Source organism: Hyaena hyaena, unplaced genomic scaffold, assembly GCF_003009895.1.
Source record: "Hyaena hyaena isolate Hyena2069 unplaced genomic scaffold, ASM300989v1 scaffold_1318, whole genome shotgun sequence".
Classification (NCBI taxonomy): Eukaryota; Metazoa; Chordata; class Mammalia; order Carnivora; family Hyaenidae; genus Hyaena; species Hyaena hyaena.
In genome coordinates this window covers 5,774-27,887 of record NW_024081950.1, presented here as the reverse complement: position 1 = coordinate 27,887, position 22,114 = coordinate 5,774, and the positions used below count along the sequence as shown (strand labels likewise).

At 35.4% G+C, this 22,114-nt stretch overlaps 1 pseudogene; it reads left to right on the top strand.

The window, feature by feature from the left end:
- The first annotated feature begins 2,817 nt into the window (after positions 1–2,817).
- Positions 2,818–2,925, top strand: LOC120225085 (annotated as a pseudogene).
- Positions 2,926–22,114: the final 19,189 nt, after the last annotated feature.

Sequence of the window (22,114 nt, the reverse complement as noted above, 5' to 3'; positions counted from 1 at the left end):
TATGACCCAGCAATAGCACTGCTAGGAATTTACACAAGGGACACAGAAATGCTGATGCATAAGAGCACATGTACCCCAATGTTGATAGCAGCACTCTCAACAATAGCCAAAACATGGAAAGAGCCTAAGTGTCCATCCATGGACGAATGGATCAAGAAGATGTGGTTTATCTATACAATGGAATAATACATGTCAATGAGAAAAAATGAAATCTGTCCATGTGTAGCAACATGGATGGACCTTGGGGGTGTTATGCTTAGGAAATAAGTCAGGCAGAAAAGGACAAATATGATATGTTTGCACGTATAGGAAGATTAGGAGGAACTTAACGGAGGACCATGGGGGAGAAGAAGGGGGGAAATGGTAGGGGAAAGGGAGAGAGGCAAACCATGAGAGACTTGAAAGCTGAGAACAAACTGAGGACTCATGGGTCTGGGGGAAAGGGGGGAGATGGGCATGGAGGAGGGCACTTGTGGGGATGAGCACTGGGTGTTATATGGAAACCAACTTGACAATAAACTATTTGTAAATTAAAAAAATAAAGAAGAAAGGAAAAATAATAAGAATAAAAATAATTAAAAAAGAAAGAAAAGAAAAATGAAATCAATAAAAAACACGATGATTTCATCCATTCAGACAACCAGAAATGAGGTTTATGTGAATATGGAAAGTATCACATTTCCAGATGAGGCCTTTTTCCTAGAACAGGTCTGCAAACTACAGTCATTGGGCCAAAGTCTGCTTGCTGCTTATTTTTGTATTTTATATTGTATTGGAACACAGCCACACCCATTCTTTTCCTTACCATCTAGAGCTGCTTTTATACTATAATCCCAGAGCTAATTAGTTGCCCATGCGGGCTGTCTGGCCCTCAGAGACTAAAATATTTACCATCTGGCCCTTTACAGAAAAAGTGTTCTGACATGTGTCCTAGAAACCTCTGGCATAGAGTATAGCTCCTCTAATGCCATTCTGGGTCTCTGGCTCCCTGCCTAGCCTAAAGATGTTAGTCATATCCTCCTTGATTACATAACTTCTTTAGGAAATATGAGCCAGCCACTAGTTTGAAGGGATAGCTCCCATGACTCTACCTTCTGATCACAGCTAATAGGGCCCACTTGCCAATGAAAATTGGCAACAAACTGTTTTACATGGTGTCTGTGAAGTTGAAGTCAGAATTACTATTATGACAAAACAAATTAATTTACAAGCTTACGTGATGAGGGAAGAAGAGCTGTAAATTTTTCAGTGAAGCTTGTAGAGAAAGGAATTGAGAGAAGACAATGCAGCACATATGAGAGACCTTAAAGCCACAGAGAGGCATAGAAACAACTATCTGTCTCAATATTTTCTGGTACCCATGTAGCTAGTATCCTAGCCATAATTCTTGTTTTTTGGGGCCTGTGAGATTTCCTGTATTCTTTAACCTAAATTCCTTTTACTTATTTCTTTTGTAAATAATTGACCCTAAACAAAAATAGAGGTAGGTATTTCTTACAGGTAGGTATAATATTTACTGGGTGGCTATTATCTTCCAAATATTAATATAGATACTCAAAAAACCTCTACGAAGGAAATAAACAAAACCTCTGTACTCATAGAGTTCCTATTTTAGTAGGGTGTGTATTTGGCTAAATTGTCTTGCCTTTCTTTTCTTATCATTACAATTCGAAAAAAAGAAGATAAAATAGTATTTATATCACTCAGCTTGTCAAATGATAAGACTAGAACAATTAATAATGAGTTTCGTGAAAAGGGAAAGATTCAGCAGATTTGGGGAGTATAATGCCTTACAAGCAGTGAAGCACTCTTCCCAAGGGATTTTGGACAAGATCAAGTTCTAAAGAATTTTAAAAGTGGTATCTCAGAAATGGGGCATAATTGGCTAAGAGATCCTATTTTTTAGGGTAACTTAAACTAGTTGGAGCTGGGGACAGTGACTGGTGTTAGGTTTCCTTGAGAGTGAGGACCTTTCTATAAGTACAAGGTGATTTGGGTTTAGATTTGTGACATGGACCTGGCTATCATTTTGTGGGTCCCCATAAACAAATGAACATTATCAAGATTCATGTGATGATTAAATGGGATGTGCACATGTATATGTAAAGTACCCTAGAGTCCTTGGCATTAATTATGTGTGCAGTAAGTGGTGGTGGTTGTTGAAAAGAGAAGCTAAAAAGAAAGGCTATAGCCAAAGAAAGTTTGTGAAGGAGGGCAAATATACACAATTTTTGGTGAGAGGACTGCAGAAGTATACAATCCTTTCTATCATTGTCTTTTATAACCCAGAAAGTAATTGTCATTCATCACTATCCATTTTCCAACAATCATCTGATTTCCCCTTCTTGTGACTCATTTATAATGATTTTGCTTTTTCTTAAACTCCCCAGCAGAAAGGCAGAGGAAGATGAAGAGGGAGTTAGGTTCAATAACCTTACTCAGTTACTCTCTATTACTGTAGGTAGTTATTGAATTATGGGCCCCAAATACTCCCTTAATGTTTTCTGTCTGCCCAACAGAACAAGCCTTATTATAGAAAATCTCATAATGTTTTACTGAAAGGAGCACCAATCAGAAAAACCAGAACTGATTCTAAATAAAGAAAACTTATTTTTACAAAACCTAGAAACAGTATTTATATGAGAATTTTCTTCTGCACAGGAAAGGAAATGATCAAAGCTAAAAAGCAACTTACTGAATGGGAGAAGATATTTGCAATGACATATACAATAAAGGGTTAGAATCTAACATATATAAAAAATTTACAAAACTTAACACCCAAAAAAACAAATAAACCAACTAAAAAATAAGCAGAAGTTTCCTTCTTTGCCTTTTGGCTAAGATCAAGTGTAATATCTGTTCTTATCAGTTTAATAAAATATGAGCATAAGACATGAACAGACATTTCTCTAAAAAAGACATACAGATGGCCAATAGACACAGGAAAAGATGCTCAACATCACTCATCATCAGGGAAATGAAAGTTAAAACCACAATGAGATATCACCAGGCTACAATCAAAAACACAAAAAAACAGCAAATGTTGGTGAGGATACAGTAAAAAAGGAACCCTGTGCACTGTTGGTGGGAATGCAAACTGGTGCAACTACTGTGAAAAACAGTATAAATGTTCCTCAAAAAAGATAAAAATAGAACTACCCTATTATCCGGTAATCACACTACTGAGTATTTATCCCAAAATACAAACACAGGAATTCAAAAGGATATATGTTTATGGCAGCATTATTTACAGTAGCCAAATTATGGAAGTAGCCCAAGTGTCCATCAATAGATGAATGGATAAAGAATATGTGGTGTGTGTGTGTGTGTGTAATCTTATGTGACTTAAACACATAAGAAGATTTAATCCTCTTACATGAGAAATCTAGAGGTTGACAATCCAGGGCAAGGTTGGCATTTCCATGAAATTACCAAGAATGTAGGCTCCTTCTAGCTAGCTCCTTCTAGCTTTTAGCTACATCAACCCTAGAGTGTGTCTCTCATGCCTATGACCCAAAATGATTACTTACACTCTGAAAATTGTGTCACCTTTCCAGACTGTGGAAAGGAGAATGAAGACTAAGTACAGTGAATCATTTTCTTTTTTTAAGTTTATTTATTTGTTTTGAGAGAGAGAGTGCACACAAGCATGAACAAGGGAAGAACAGAGAGAGAGAGAGAAAGGGAGAGAGAGAATCTCAAGCAGACTCCACACTGTCAGCACAGAGTATGACACAGGACTCCATCTCACAAACTGTGAGATCATGACATGAGACAAAATCAAGAGTCAGACATTTAACTGACTGAGGCATCTAGGCATCTTTGCATCATGTTCAAGGGTACTTAACATAAGTCACACATAAAACTTTCACTTACATGCCCATGATTAGAACTTACCCAAGAGACCATCCATACTGAGGCGTAAGATAAGTTGCAAAATATAATATTAAGCATGGGTTCTGCTAAAACTCAAAATTTTCTTACAAATGGAGAAAATACATATTGAAGATCAACCAGTTTTCTCTGTCTGAAGGGCTGTGTAGGTTCGAGGTGAGGAAAGAATAACTGAGTCAAGCTTTAAAAAAATTTTCCCTGTCATATATTCAATGTGCTGAATTGGAAAAATATGTAGCCAATAATTCTTTATCTAGCAAGGCTGTCATTCAAAATAAGAGAGGAGAGATAAATAATTTCCCAAAGAAACAAAAACTAAAGGAGTTTGTGACCACTAAACCAGTCCTGCAAGAAATTTTAAGGGGCACTCCTTGAGTGGAGAAACAAAACAAAACAAAACAAAGCAAAACAAAAAGACCAAAAGCAACAAAGAGTAGAATGGACCAGAGAACATCACCAGAAACACCAACACTTCATGCAACACAACCACACTAAATTCATATCTTTCGATAGTCACTCTAAATGTAAATGGACTAAAATGCTCCAATAAAAAGCCATAGGGTATAAGAATAGATTAAAAAAAAAAAAAGACCCATCTATATGCTGCCTACAAGAGAAAAATTTTACACCTAAAGACATCTGCAGATTGAAAGTAAGGGAATGGAGAACCATCTATCATGTAAATGGATGTCAAGTGAAAGCCAGATTAGACACACTTTTATCAGACAGACTAGATTTAAAAAAAAAAGACTGTAACACGAGATGAAGAAATCCATTATATCATAATTAAAGGGTCTATCCACCAAGAAGATCTAATAATTGTAAATATTTATGCCCCCAACTTGAGGACACAAATACACAAATATATAAATCAATTTATCATAAACATAAACTCATTGATGGTAATATCATAAGGGTAGGTGACTTTAACACTCCATTTACAGCAATGGACAGGTCATCTAAGCAGAAAATCAGCAAGGAAACAATGGCCTTGAATGACACACTGGACCAGATGTACTTCACAGATACATTCAGAATATTTCATCCCAAAGCAGCAGAATACACATTCTTCTCCAGTGCACATGCAACATTCTTCAGAAGAGATCACATACTGGGTCACAAATCAGGCTGTAACAAAGTACAAAATGATCTATATCATACCAGGCATATTTCAGACCACAAGCTATGAAATTTGAACTCAACCACAAGAAAAAATTTAGAAACACTATGAATACTTGGAGATTGAAGAACATCTTACTAAAGAATGACTGGGTTGACTAAGAAATTAAAGAGAATATTTAAAAAGTACATGGAAACCAATGAAAATGAAAACGTAACAGTCCAAAACCTTTGGGATACAGAAAATGCGGTCATAAGAGGAAAGTATATAGCAATCCAGACTTCTTAAAAAAGGAAGAAATGTCTTAAACACACAACCTAACATCTGAAAGAGATGGAAAAAAGAAGAGCAAATAAAGACAAAAACCAGCAGAAGAAGGGAAATGAAAAAGATTAGTGCAGAGATCAATGATATTAAGGGGAAAAAAAGAACAGACCCACAAAATCAGGAGTTGGTTATTTGAAAAAATCAGCAATATTTATCAAAAAGAAAAAGGAAAGGACCCAAATAAATGAAATCACAAATGAAAAAGGAAAGATCACAATAAACACTGCAGAATACAAACAATAATAAGAGAATATTATGAGCAATTATAAGCTACAAAATTGGGTAATCTTGAAGAAATAAAGAAATTCCTAGAAACATAAACTACCAAAACTGAAACAGGAAAAAATAGAAAATTTGAACAAACCCATAACTAGCAAATAAACTGAATCAGTAATGAAAAACCTGCCAAAAAACAAGAGTCCTGGGCCAATTATACAAAACATTGAAAGGAAAGTTAAAACCTATTCTTTCGGACTCTTGAATACTGAGAACAAACTGAGGACTGATGGGTCCCCCTGTGGGGGAGAGGGGAAGCGGGGTGATGGGCATGGAGGAGGGCACTTGTGGGGATGAGCACTGGGGTGTTATATGGAAACCAACTTGACAATAAATTATTTGTAAAAATAAAAATTTAAAAAAAGATAAAAAATAAAAAAATTTAAATAAATTAATTTAAAAAACCCTATTCTTTCGAAGCTATTCTAAAAAATAGAAATGGAAGGAAAGCTTCCAAACTCATTCTATGAGGGCAACATTACCTTGACTCCAAAACCAAAAAGACCCCACTAAAAAGGAGAATTACAGACCAAACTCCCTGATAAACATGGATGCAAAAATTCTCAACAAGATACTAGCAAAACAAATCCAACAATACATTAAAAGAAGTATTCAACACAATCAAGTGGGATTTATCCCTGGGCTGCAGAGATTGTTCAATATACACAACCCAATCAATGTGACACATCAGATAAATAAAAGAAAGGATAAAAGCCACATGACCCTCTCAATAGATGCAGAAAATGCACTTGACAAAATACGTCATCCTTTATTGATAAAACTCTCAAGAAAGTAGGGATAGAAAGAACATACCTAAAGATCATAAAGTCCATATATGAAGGACTTACAGGTAATATCATCCTCCAAGGGGAAAAATTGAGAGCTTCCCCTTAATGTCAGGAATGTGACAGGATTGTCCATTCTAACTATTATCCAACCATGTAAGAAATCCTTGCCTTAGCAATCATACAACAAAAAGAAATAAAAGTATCCAAATAGCCAAGGAAGAAGTCAAACTTCACTCTTCACAGAAGAATGATATTCTATGTGGAAAACCCAAAAGACTTCAGCAAAAAACTGTGAGAACTTATAGGCAAATTCAGCAAAGTCACAGGATATATAATCAATGCACAGAAATTGGTTGCATTTCTATATACCAAAACTGAAGCAGCAGAAAGAGAAATCAAAGAATAAATCCCATTTACAATTGCACTGAAAACTATAAAATACCAGGAATAAACCTAACCAAAGAGGTAAAAGATCTGTATGCTGAAAACTATGGAGTGCTTATGAAAGAAATTGAAGAAGACACAAAGAAATGGAAAACTATTTAATGCTCATGGATCAGAAGAATAAATATTAAAATGTCAGTACTACCCAAAGCAATCTACATATTCAATGCAATCCCTATCAAAATAACACCAACATTCTTGATAGAGCTAGAATAAACAATTCTAAAATTTGCACCGAACCAGAAAAGACCCCAAGTAGCCAAAGTAGTGTTGAAAAAGAAAACCAAAGCTGGAGGCATCTCAATTCTGGACTTAAAGCTGTATTACAAAGGTGTAATCATCAATACAATAATTGTATTTGCGCAAAGACAGACACATAGATCAATGGAACAGAATAGAGAACCCAGAAATGGACCTACAAATGTAAGGCCAAATAATCTTCAACAAAGCAGGAAAGAATATTCAATGGGGGAAAAAAACAGTCTCTTCAGCAAATAATATTGAGAAAACTGGACAGTGGCATGCAGAAAGATCTGGGCCATTTTTTTACATCATACACAAAAATAAATGTAAAATGGATGAAAGACCTAAATGTGAGACAGGAAGCCATCAAAATCCCAGAGGAGAAAACAGGCAACAAGCTCTTTGAAATAAGCCACTGAAACTTCTTACTAGACATGTCTCTGGAGGTAAAGGGTACAAAAGCAGTAATGAATTATTGGGACTTCATCAAGATAACAAGCTTCTCCATAGGAAAGGAAATAATCAACAAAACTAAAAGGCAACTGACAGAATAGGAGAAGACATTTGCAAATGACATATCTGGCAAAAGGTTAGTATCCAAAATCTATAAAGAACCTATCAAACTCAAAACCCAAAAAGCAAATAATCCAGTTAAGAAATCAGCAGAAGACATGAAAGACAATTTTCCAAAGAAGATATCCAGATGGCTAACAGACACATGAAAATATGCTTAACATCACTCATCAACAAGGTAATACAAATCAAAACCCTGATGAGATATCACCTCATACCTGTCAGAATGGCTAAAATTAACCACACAAGAAACAACTGGTGTTGGAGAGGATAGAAGAAAAGGAAACCCTCTTGCGCTGTCGGTGGGAATGCAAACTGGTGAAGCCACTCTGGAAAAGAGTATGAACATTGCTCAAAAATTAAAAATAGAGCTACCTTACCACCCAGCAATTGCATTACCAGGTATTTATCCAAAGGACACAAAAATGCTGATTCAAAGGGGCACATGTACCCCGATGTTTATAGCAGCATTATCAAACAATAGCCAAATTATGGAACTGTCCTATAAATGAACCCAAATGTCCATCAACTGACAAATGGGTAAGGAAGCAGTGGTGTATATATATATATATATACCTACATACATAATGGAATATTACTCGATGATCAAAAAGAATGAAATCTTGCCATTTGCAACAACATGGATGGAACTAAAATGTATTATGCTGAGCGAAATAAGTCAGTCGAGAAAGTGAAATATCATATGATTTCACTCCTATGTGGAATTTAAGAAACACAGCACATGAACATAAGGGAAGGGAAGGAAAAATAAGATAAAAACAGAGAGGGAGGCAAATCCTAAAAGACTCTTAAATACAGAGAACAGACTGAGGGTTGCTGGAGGGGTGTTGGGTGGGGGGATATGTTCAATGCGTGTTGGGGCATTAGGGAGGGCACTTGTTGGCATGAGCACTGGGTATTATATGTAAGTGATGAATCACTAAATTCTACTCCTCAAACCATTATTACACTATATGTTAACTAACTTGGATTTAAATAAAATAAAAGATAATAATAAAAAATAAAAAATTTTCCCTCTCTCGTGTATCAACAATTCTCCATTTCCCTTTATCTCAACCAATCTAAAAAGTTTCTGGCAACCAAAGCAAAATGGAAAAACATCCAGAAAGATCTAAGAAAAGGCGAAGGGATATATGTAACATCAGTGTTTTTTCCCCAAATTGTTTCAAAGCATTTATTATCACTTGTTCATTTATATGGCACAGCTCTGTCTCATTTTTACTCTGGTAAGCTAAAAATGTAATTTTTTTGCAACACATTTGCAACTCTAATTAAAACACACCAATTAAATCATTAATATTTTAAGATAAAGTTAACTTTTCTATCATTGTGGATACTCCAAAAAGTACCTACCTATGTATACCTATCCTACTCATCTATACCTATCCTTTGTACCATTCCAGATGTCCTGGTGGTTCATTAGAAGTTTCATTGAAACCTGAAACTTCAAGGTGTCCCTAAACCTTGTGGCCAGGGTCCTATACCCAGTTCTTATGGCGATGGGGGGGGGGGGGTCACTGAGTTCCCTTGAGACTGAGCATTATCCTTTCCTCAGTAATCTTTTATTAGGAATTCAGAACTCTTATTTGTTTGGAGAAGTTTTTTGGATACATCTTCAGAAATGAAGAACTTTCTTGACTATCTCTCAGCCCATCTATGCCTGCTGAGGAAATTCAAATTTAACAGGACAGGAGTCTAAGCAAAATATGATTGATAATGTAACTTTCCCCAGAATAATATACAAGGCAAAACTGAAACGATTTAAAAGTTATCAGCGTCATATTCATTGATGTGGGTAATCAAGATATAGCTGGACAGGAAAGCGTCATTATCTTGGGTCCCAGTAATTCAGTATTAGTGATTAACTTCTGCTTAGTTCCAGTTCCTGTTCAAATTACAATTGCACTATCCCTGAATGAGTGGTTAGGTACGCAAAATAATGTCACAAATAATGGCGCAAACATGATTGCAAAGAGGCATGTTTAACCTAGGAGGGATAAATCTCTTTTTAAGGGCCTTAACACATTAATTATTTGCATGCAGATGAATACTGCTTCTTATAAATAGGTGATATCTAGTCATTTAACACTTAGAACTTCATTTGGAAACACTTTCTTCCCAGTTAGTTACTATGTATTATTGGAAATATAACTACACTTACTTTTTATAAATATATAACTTATGCCCTTGGCAAATTGAGATTAACGATTCCCTTATTTGGCTTGTGTGATTGAACTTTCCCTGTATGCATGGAGCTATATTTAGCTATCCACAGGCTGAAACTAGTCCATTTATACATTAGTGACTATTTCAGCAAATGGACCAACCAGCCCTGCCCACATGCAAAAAGCAAAATATCAGGATAATTTAAAACTACCTGAAATGTTTATAAGCTCTGAACTAGCTTAATGAAGCTACTGGTAAGACATTCAGATTTTGATTTTAGTCCAATTATATCAAGTCATAACCAATGATCCTAAATTATTAGAATGTCACTGAACGTTTTCCTGCTTTCATAGATGTGATCAATCCATTCACAAATTGGAGTAATCAGATATATTTAAAACAACTAAAATCAATAAAATATTTTATAGTATATTTAATATCAATGGCTTTTGGTAAAGTAGACCATGTAATCCAGCTGGTTGCTTTATTATTAAAGTCCCAGGACTTAGTCCCTTGGCTTAGCAGATAGACTCATTGGAAAGGCAGTATTTTATTTTAGTTAAGAGTTCAGGACAACATAGTTCAGACTCCAGTTTCTCCACTTTTACCTGAAGCATTCTGTAAGTCAGTATCCCCACTTGTGAAATGGGAAATATAGTCCCTACTTCAAAGAGTAAGGGCTTTGTATAGGGCCTGGAAAATACCATTATAGGTATCAGTGCTATTAGTGATAATATTTGCTGAATTTATGTAACAAGGTAACAAAACTGAACAACTTTAAAGGGAACAGAGAGTCCAACTGGTTGTTAGTTGCAAAAGCTTAGCCAATGAGATTCTTGTCATTAGTCTTTAGCCATTATAGAGTGCTTAAACTTCAGTTAAACTTTTTATGCATTGACAGTACATGAAAACCCATTATGAACTGTGTGTGAGTGTAACGGAAAAGGTCACTGTGGGATCAATAATATCTTCCAAACTAAGTACATACAAAGTCTATCCTCTGATTAGTGAGTGTGGCCACTATCCAAATTGCCTGCTACTTAGACTCTCCACATGTGATGAGAGATTGTATACATGTAAGAAATTCACAGGCTCACAACACTTCAATGATTTTTAAGATATACTCACAGATTACAGTTGCCCACCAGAAAAGCTACAGGTAATATCAGCTGAATATAACAAAATGGCAAAATGAGTGAAAATCTATCTAGTGTTAGTCATCAAAACACGTTCTTTGTGATCTCTTACTGAATGTCAAACATTTAAAAAACTAGTGTTTGTTCTCCTCAGTTCTTTATCTAAGAACATTGTATAAACTATTCACTAATCTCTATCTCTTCAGAAGTATTTATTATTTCATTATCTACAGACCCGACCCAGGTGTATATGAAAAATTAAAAGAAAGGGATCAATCCTTCCTCAGACTCTACCCATACAAATTAAGTAGTAGAATTTGTCAGATGAGAAAGAGTGGAACTGGAAGCTTCATTAACTGGTATGTGTATCTACGAATTGTTAGACACGTCATAAGTGATTTGATGAGTATAATAAAGTACAGATAGTTGGGTATAATTTAATATTTTAAAATTCTGTTTATTTTTGAAACAGAGAGAGACAGAGCATGAGCGGGGGAGGGGTAGAGAGAGAGGGAGACACAGAAATCTGAAACAGGCTCCAGGCTCTGAGCTGCCTGCACAGAACCTGATGTGGGGCTCAAACTCACAAACCGCGAGATCATGACCTGAGCCAAAGTTGGATGCTTAACCAACTGAGCCACCCAGGCACCCCATATTTTAAAAGGGCATGAAATCAAAGTGATCCTTCTAATTATGTCATTTCCATTTACTTACATTCCATCAATGCTTTCTTGCATGACAACTAAAGGAGCAGGGTTATACACAGAAAACAAGGTATTGTACATAACTCTAGGCATATTCAAAGGTTGGTAACTAGACATCAACATTCCTTATCTTGTATGTTGCAGTTGGAAAAAGAAAGGTGGTTAACCACTAGCTCAGAGTGCACTCTAAGGTACCTGCTTTCATTAGGCTATGTCTTGGTAAGGGCTCCTGATTTCCTTGTGTTTTCCCACTCTATCTCCCATTGTCACCCACAGCTCCTTTAGGTCTAGACACCTGACATCTGGAAAAGTCCTTAGGGTTTGTTTATCACCATTCAGAGCATTAAAGAATACCATATTTTATGCTTCTTTTCTGTGTAGAGCCATGTGTTTTTGGAATATTTATGGAACCACAATGAGATGTGTAGATAAATTCATATTCACCCAACATTTATATCATGTTGAGGTAAGGAAAGTTTCGAACAAAGAATATAGAAGTTTATCTTTGGTAAATGGTGAAATCCAAGCACAGATATGTAGAGTGACATCACTTCCTGTCCCTCAAGGCCATATTATCACTGTGCAATAATGCGAAGAGCCTAAGTTGCTCTACTTATGAGATGGGTTAAATAATAGTGACTTCCCTTTTTATTGATCGCTTCTGAGAACTATTAAATTTCTCTTTTCAAAGGTAGTTAAATAAATGTTAAACAGTATTATAAACAAATTTCACTTAAAATGAATAATGAAATCTATCCTTCATTACTTCTGGAAATGCAAATATATCAGAGGAAGGCAGTCATTTTTTTCAGGTGTCATGACAAATTTGCAATTCACAAATCATTATTTGGGTTCTTTATGTCTCCTTCTCAATCTATCATTGACTGTTGAGATTGGTGCTTGATTGTTGGTTTTGTGTTCGTTTCCTCACAATCTGTTGGGAACTAATGGTAAATAAAAGGGTACAGTGATGAAACAATATGGGCCTGAGGTTGAGAATGGAGATTAGAGTGGAAGAGATAAAAGAAGGTATGCTGTGAGTTCAGTCTGGAAGTAAACTTAGTAGGCCTACTGTGGGAACTTCTAGTACTAAATAAACCCCAATTTAATATTTGATCCACTTTTCAGAATATGCACTTTAATATTCCTTTTCTGTATGCCTGTCTAAGGCTCTGGTACTCATGTGCTAATCACAAGCTCAGCTTTCTAATTTTTCCACTGGGTATAACATCTAATCAAAAAGGATGTCGTATTCCTCATGCTTGAATGTTATGGTTGGATGGTTGCATAGCAGGATAAGAAAGCACTCTTAAATGAAGGACTAGATGAGCATCACAAATTCCTTCTCAAAATGTTTTGATCCACACATTTTGGGATGGATCGGCTCATATTAGCAACATTACTCCCTCATCATAGAAAACATATACTCATTATTGATATATAAAATTATATTTATAAAATATTAATAAGTTGTAGGGAACAAGGAGTTAATAAACTTATTTTTATTACCTAGTCAATTTAAAATATAAAATATTAATGTCAACTTCAGTCTCTTAAATGCCATTCTCCAATTCTATCTTCTTTCATCCCACTCTGATGTACATAATCACTACCCAAGGTCATATGTTTATCAATCCCTTACATTTTATTCATGATTTTTTCATATATCTATATATTGCTACATAATGTATTATTTAGTTTTGTGTGATTTTGAACTTAATTTTTTAAATTTGATTTCATTCTTTTTAACTCCAATAAAGCTAACACACAGAGTTATATTAGTTTTGGATATAGAATATAGTGATTCAACAATTCCATACAACACGCAGTGCTCATCACAAGTCCACTCATTAACCCCCATCACATATTTAACTCATCACCTCACCCACATTTTTTCTGGTAACATAGTTTGTTCTCTAAAATTAAAAGTCTGTTTCTTGGTTTGTCTCTCTCTTTTTCTCCCTTTGCTCATTTGTTTTGTTTCTTAAATTCCACACGTGACTGAAATCATATAGTATTTGTCTTTCTCTGGCTGGCTTATTTTCTGTATCATTATGTTTTCCAGATCCATCCATGTTGCTGCAAATAGCAAGATTTCATTCTTCTTCACAGCTAAATAATATTCCATTGTATGTATATAAATACACACACCTCTTTTTATCTTTCTATCTATCAACACTTGGACTGAGTCCATAATGTGGCTATTGTAAATAATGCTGCTATAAACATAGGGGTGTATGTATCCCTTTGAATTAGTGTTTTTATATTCTGGGAGTAAATATCCAATATTGCAATTGTTGGAACTATTTTTCACTTTTTAAGGAATAATCATACTGATTTCCACAGTTGTTACACTAATTTGCATTCCCACCAAGGTGCTGAGGGTTCCTTTTTCTCCACATCTTTGCCAACATTCGTTGTTTTTAATTTTTGCCATTTCAAAAAGGTGTGAAGTGATATCTCATTGTAGGTTGATTTGCATTCCCTTGATGATGAGTGATGAAAATCTTTTCATGTGTCTGCTGGCCATCTGGATGTCTTCTTTGTAGAAAAATCTGTTCTTGTCATTTCCCCATTTTTTAATTGGCTTATTTGTTTTTTGGGTGTTGAACCGTATGAGTTCTTTATATATTTTGGATACTAATCCTTTATTGGATACGTCATTTGCAAGCATCTTCTCCCATTTAGTAGGTTGCCCTTTAGTTTTATTGATCATTTCCTTTACTGTGCAGAAATTGTTAATTTGATTTGTTCTAATAGCTTTTTTTTTTTTTTTTGCTTTTATTTCCCTTGCCTCAGTTGACATATCTAGAAAAATGTTGCTATGGCTAATGTGAGAGACATTGCTGCCTGTGTGCTGTCTTCTAGGATTTTGTGGTTTCAGGTCTCACATTTAGGTCCTTAACACATTCTGAGATTATTTTTTGTGTATGGTGTGAGAAAGTGGTCCAGTTTCATTCTTTTTGCATGCATCTGACCAGTTTTCCCGGTACCCTCTATTGAAGAGACTGTTTTTTTCCCATTGGATATTCCTTCCTGGTTTGTTGAGATTAATTGGTTATATAATTGTGGGTTTATTTCTGGGTTGTCTATTCTGTTCCATTGACTGATGTGTCCATTTTTGTGCCACTACCATATTGTTTTGATCACTACAGCTTTGCATTGAAACTTGAAGCCTGTAATTGTGATGCCTCCAGCTTTGGTTTTCTTTTTTAAAATTTCTTTGGTGATTTAGTATCTTTGTGGTGGTTCCATATAAATTTTAGGATTGTTTATTCTAGCTCTGTGGGAAATGCTGTTGGTATTTTTATAGGAACTGCATTAAATGTGTAGATTACTTTGGGTAATATAGGCATTTTAACAATATTTGTTCTTATGATCCATGAGTATAGAATGTCTTTCCATTTTTTTGTGTGTTATCTTCAATTTCTTTCATTAGTGTTTTATAGTTTTCAGAGTAAAGGTCTTTTATCTCTTTGGTTAGATTTATTCCTAAGTATCTTGTTGGTTTTGGTGCAATTATAAATGGGATTGTTTTCTTAATTTTTCTTTCTGCTGCTTCATTATTGATCTATAGAAATACAACAGCTTTCTGAACTTTGATATTATATCCTGGGACTTTTATGAATTCATATATATCAGTTCTAGCAATTTCTTTGTGAAGTCTTTTGGTTTTCTATATAGATATACCATATCTGTAATAGTGGAAGTTTGACCTCTTTGTTGAGTTGGATGCTTATTATTTCTTTTTGTTGTGTGATTGCTGTGGCTAGGATTTCCAGTTCTGTTAAATAGCAGTGGTGAGAGTGGACATTCCTATCTTGTTCCTGATCATAGAAGAAAAGCTTTCAAGTTTTCCCATTGAGGTTGATATTAGCTGTTAATTTTTCATACATGGCCTTTATTATGTTGAGGTATGTTCTCCCTCAACCTACTTTGCTGAGAGATTTTATCATCAATAGATGCTGTACTTTATCAAATGCTTTTTCTGAATCTATTGAAATGATCCTATGGTTCTTATCCTTTCTTTTATTAATGTGGTGTATCATATTGATTGATATGCATATATTAAACCACACCTACAAACCAGGAATAAACTCCACTTGATTGTGTGGAATGATTTTTTTAATATATTGTTGGACCCAGTTTGCTAGTATTTTATTGAGAATTTTTGCATCTGTGTTTATCAGGGATATTGGCCTGTAGTTCTATTTTTAGTGGTGTCTTTATTTGGTTTTGTTTTTAGGGTAAGCTGGACTCATAGAATGAATTTGGAAGTTTTCCTTAATTTTTCTAATTTTTGGAATAGTTTGAGAAGAATAGGTGCCAACTCTTTATTAAATTTTTAATGTTTATTATTTTTGAGAGAAAGATACAGAGCATGAGCAGGAGAGAGGCAGACACAGAATCAGAAACAAGCTCCAGGCTCCGAGCTGTCAGAGCCCAACATAAGGCTCAAACTCATGAGCAGTGAGATCATGACCTGAGCTGAAGTCAGCCACTTAACCAACTGAGCTACCCAGGAACCATGGTACCAACTCTTCTTTAAATGCTTGGTAGAATTCACTTGTGAAGCTGTCTTGTCCTAGACTTTTGTTTGTTTTGAGTTTTTTTTTTTTTAATTACTGATTCAATCTCCTTGCTGGTAATCATTCTGTTCAAATTTTTTATTTCTTGTTTCATTTTTGGTAGGTTATTTGTTTCTAAGAAATTACCCATATTTTCTAGGTTGTCTTGTTGGCATATATTTTTTTCATAGGATTCTCTAACAATTGTTTGTATTTCTGTAATGATGGTTATTTCTCCTCTTTCATTTGTGATTTTGTTTGATTTCTTTCTCTAGTTTTTTTTTAAATGAGTCTGATTACAGTTTTAACAATTTTGTTGATCTTCAAAGAACTAGCTCCTGGTTTCATTGATCTGTTCTGTTGTTTTTTGTTTGTTTGTTTGTTTATATCATTGATTTCTGCTCTAAGCTTTATTATTTCCTTCTGTCTTTTGGTTTAATTTTGTTCAATTTTAATTAATTTTGTTTGTTTAATTTTGTTTGTTGTTCTTTTTCTAGCTCATTTAAATATAAAGTTAGATTGTTTATTTGGGATTTTTCTTGTATCTTGATGTAGTCCAGTATTGCTATAAACTCCCCCCTTAGAGCAGTTTTTGCTTCAACCCAAAGGTTTTGGACTATTGTGTTTTCATTTTTGTTTGTACTTTATAATTTCTTCTTTGATTTCTTGGTTGACCCATTCATTGTTTGATAGCATGTTATTTAACTTCCATGTACTTCTGGTCTTCCCAGATTTTTTCCTGTGGTTGATTTCTAGTTTCTTAGCATTGTGGTCAAAAAAGATACAGTATGACTTTGATCTTTTAAAATTTGAGACTTGTTTTGTGGGCTAATATATGACCTATTCTAGAGAATTGTAAATTCATATTTGAGAAGAATATGGGTTCTAATGTATTAGGATGGAATGTTCTGATATATCTTTTAAATCCCTATGTTCCAGTGTGTTGTTCAAAGGTATTATTTCCTAGTTGACTTTTTGTTTGGATGATCTGTCTATTGATGTAACTAGGATATTACAGTCCCCTGCTATTATTGTATTATTATCAATTAGTTCCTTTATGTTTGTTATTAATGTTTTATGTATTTGGTGGCTTCATGTTGGGTGTATAAATATTCACAATTCTTATATCTATTTCTTGGATCATCCCCTTTATTATTATATAGTGTTCTTCTTTGTCTCTTTTATACAAACTTTGTTTTAAAGTATTTTTTGTCAGGGTGCCTAGGAAGCTCAGTCAGTTAAGCACCCAACTCTTAATTTTGATTCACATTATGATCTTTTGATTCATGGGATTGAGACCCATGTTGGGCTCTGCACTGACAGCCAGGAGCCTGCTTGAGATTCTCTGTCTCCCTTTCTCTTTGCCCATTGCTTTCTCTCTCTCTCTTTTTTCTTTCTCAAGGTAAATATATAAATTTTTTAAAAAGGCTATTTTGTCTAATATAAGTACTGCTAATCCAGCTTTCTTTTGACATTCATTTGTATGATAAATGTTCCTCCATCCCCTCACTTTCAATCTGCGGATATCTTTAGGTCTAGGATGAGTCTCTTGAAGGCAGGATATAGATGGGTCTTGCTTTTTTTATTCACTGTGTTTCCCTGTGTCTTTAAATTTTTTTAATGTTTATTCATTTTTGACAGAGTGAGAGAATGGGGGTGGAGGGTAGAGACAGAGGGAGACACAGAATCTAAAGCAGGCTACAGACTCTGAACTCTCAGCACAGAACCAATGTAGGGCTCAAACTCACCAACCCTGAGATCATGACCTGAGCCAGAATCTAACCCTTAAGCAATTGAACCACGAAGGCACCCCTTTGTGTCTTTTGATTGGAGTATTTAGTCCTTTTATACTCAAAGTGATTATTGATATAAATATATTTACTGGCATTTTTGTTACCTGTTTTGTGGTTGTTTTTGTAGTTTTCCTCTGATCATTTCTTCTCGTTTTCTCTTTCATGTTTACTATTTTTCTTGAGTGATATACCTGAATTCCTTTCTCTTTATGCTTCATATATTCATTACTGGGTTTTGATTTGTATTTACCATTAGGTTTGTGTATAAAATCATCTGTCAATAACAGTCTATATTAAGTTAATGGTCACTTAAGTTCGAACTCATTCTTTACTCCACTCTTCCCCCCTCCACGTTTTAGTTATATGTTGTCATATTTTACATCCTGTTATTTTGTGAATCCTTTGATTTTTTTTACATAACTACTTATTTGTACTGCTTTTGTGTTTCCTCTTTTTCATACTGTCACTTATAGTCTTTCCTTTCCACTCAAAGAGTCCCATTTAATATATCTTGTAGGACTGGTTTAGTGATCATGAACTCCTTTAGATTTTGTCTGAGAAACTCTTTATCTTTCCTTCTATTCTGAATGACAGCCTTGCCAAACAGAGAATTCTTTCAATACTGTAGAATTTTCCCTTTAAGCACTTTGACTATACCATGCCTCTCCCATCTGGCCTGCAGTTTCTGATGAAAAATCCACAGACAGGCTTATGGGGTTTCCCTTGTATAAAACTGTCATGCTGATTTTCAATATTTTTCTCTTTTACTAATTTTTGGCATTTTGATTACCATTTGTCTTGGTGTGGACTTCGTTTGGGGTTGATTTTTTTGGGGAAGATCTCTATGCCTCCTGGATTTGGATATGTTTCCTTTTCCAAATTAGGGAAATTTTCAGTTCTTATTTCTTCAAAAAAATGTTCTACCTCCTTTTCTCTCTCTTCTCTTTCAGAGATCCCTATAATGTGAATGTTATTATACTTGATGTAGTCACTGAGTTCCCGGAGTCTCTTCTCTTTTTCCATAATTTTATTTTTCTCTATTTGTTCAGCTTGATTACTTTCCATTACTCTGTCTTCTAGGTCATTAATTCATTCCTCTGCCTTTTCCAGCATGCTCTTTATTCTATCGAGTGTATTCTTAATTTTATTTATTTTGTTCCTCATCTCTGATTGGTTCTTTTTTATCTCTGTTTTAAGGATCTCACTTATGTCCTCTGCTTTTTTCTCAACTCCAGGGCATATCTTTATGATTATTTTAAGTTCTCTGTCAGACATGTTACTTATATCTGTTTTGCTTAGATTTCTTGCTGGTTTTGTCCTGTTCTTTCATTTATGACATATTCTTCTGTCTCCTCATTTTGCCTACATCTCTGTGTTAGGAAAGTCAGCTATGTCTCTTCCCATTGAAAGTAGTGAGCAAGATGTGCACTTTTAACTAGGTGGTGCTAGTCCTCTTCCACCAGGAATGTGCAGCTGCCATGGAGACCAGGGCCAGTCGGAGCACTTTAACACTCCAGAAAGTGCTCATGGTGGGGGCACAGCACCACAAGCTGTGGGTACCAGCACTCCTTCACCAGAGATGCACAGCTGCTGTATAGACAGGGCAGCCAGGACTACTCCACACAGAAGGCACAGGCTGGGGGTGCAGTTTTAAGAAAGTATCTGCATCCTCCATGGGAGGTCAGGAGATGGCAGTTTTGGCAAAATTTGCACAGGTCTTCTGGGAGAGGGGATTCAAAGGACAGGGACTGAGGCAGGTCTGGCTGTGGAGTCTGGGGGCAGTATTAACAAGTTAGGTAATGAGTGCCAGCACCCTGCTGGTTCCCATAGGTGGCTGTGTGTTTATGATAAGAGGTGGGGTAAAGAAATAGTGTTGGTAACTCCTTTGTTCCTGGAGAAGTCTCTCAGTGAACTCTGAGCTTAGAAACTAATGCTCCCTCTCATAAGCCTCAGGTGCCTTTCATACTGCTGCTTCCAAGCTGTATCTCTGCAGGCTGTTTGCTGTGGTGTTTCTCTAAGGCCAGGGGTTCAGCTTCCTATAGCCCTACAGCTCTCTCAGAGCTAAGCCAGCTGGTTTTTAAAGTTCCAAGTTTTACATCCTGCTGCTTGTAAGCACTCATGAAATTCAGCCCCTCTGATTTTCAAAGGCAAATGCTATATGGATTTATCTTCCCTTTGTAGGCTCCCTGGTGTTCTAATCTGTTTTTCACCCCTCTGCACCTGTGGCTCCCTCCTTCTAGTGGTCAGATTTGTTTTTTTCAGCCAGCTTTTGGATCATTTTCTGGGTTGTTTGCTCTAGTGTGAGTGTTACCTAGTTGTATCTATGGGAATAGATGAGTTTAGGGTATTACTACTACACCATCTTCCCCAGAAGCCCCCTTTAACTTAATTTTTTTAATGTATTTTTTTTTGCCACTTGATTTATTCATGCAATATTCTGAGAATCATCTGTTTGGTTATTTGAAGCTATACTTCACTAATTTTCAAATAGATAGCACAACTTGATGATTTGTTTCACTGTTAGAGGATCTTTGGTTTGTTTCAGTTTAGAGCTATTAGGAGCAACAGTACTATCAACATTCTTGTCAATGTCTCTATCTTTTACCAGTTTCATTATCATGTTGTTTGTGTTTGTCTTATTTATTTGCAGGATACATACAAATGTATGTGTGCGTGCGTGTGTGTGTGTGTGTGTGTAACCTAGATACTAATCTTCTGTTCATCATATGTTTTGCAAATATTTTCTCCCAGATTTTGGTTTGTCATTTTACTTTCTTTAAATGACTTTTGATAAATAAAAGTCCTTACTTGGTTTTAATAGAGTTGAATTTCAGCGATCTTCTTATATGGTTTGTGCTTCCCATATCTTAGCTTCTTTAAGCATTCATTTCCTATACTGGAAGAAGAAAAATATTCTCCTATAAATGCCTTTGAAAATAGTGAGGGTTTTTCCCCCCCTTACATTAAGTCTTTGGTCTTCCTGAAAAGGATTTTATGTAAGGAAGGAATCTATTTTTGTTTATTTATTGCTATATAACACACTATCCCAAAACTTAATCAATTAGAACTATTTGTTATTATCTCCCATGGCTCTGGGGATCAACAAGTTCACTTGGGATCCCTCATACAGTTACCATCAGATGATAGCTGAATCTGGAGTCAACTAAAGTCTTCTTTATTCATATATCTGATGCCAGGACTGGTCTCATATCCTTTCTCCACAGGGTCTCTTCAAGTGGCTGACTTGGGCCTCTCAACAGAATGAAGATCTAAGGGCAATCAAACTTCTTACATGTTGGCTAGCTTCCCCTGGGTTAAGTGTTCCAAGAGACAGGAAGTGGAGAATTCCTGTTTTTAAAGCCCAGGAACTGGCACATATTTTATTGGCCTGGCATATTCTGTTGTTCAGTAAAGCAATACAGTCCACCCAATTTCAATGGAAGGATAAATTGATGCCACCTCTTGATGAGGGGGTTTTCAAAGGATTTGAGACCATTTTTAGTTGGCCATCGTGTCCAAATATTTTTTTTCCAATAACCAATTGATCCACTAAAATCTGCTTGAGGTGAGTGCCAACAAAAGACCTCTTTAAAGTTAATTTTCAGGGAAGATATTTATTCCACCATCCAACACCAAGTTTTGAGATAGGCAATTTTCATTAAGAATCCTTTAGTATGTCAGGAGGAGTACTTTTATTTTCAGTCTACCTTTGTACTAAACACATAGCTTTTTGAAATCCTAGTTTTATGTAAGAATATGAGTATTATAGTAGATATCCCATCTGGTCAACCCTGGTCCTTATCTCTGGTCCTTCACACCCCACAGGCCATAAAAAATGAAAGCTCAAGTTGAATCTTTTGTTAATGCACTCCAGGCAGGCAAAAGTGAACTTACTTCTTTCAATTTTTGTTTTCGTTTTGTTTTTTACTTCCTCTGCATATTCCTTACTTTCTCAGCAACTCACTTATACATTAAATACACACAGAAATCAGAAATTAATTTATGGTAATCTTATGGAAATAAAAAGGAGTGGAGAAAAAGAGAGAATAACAATGCAAACT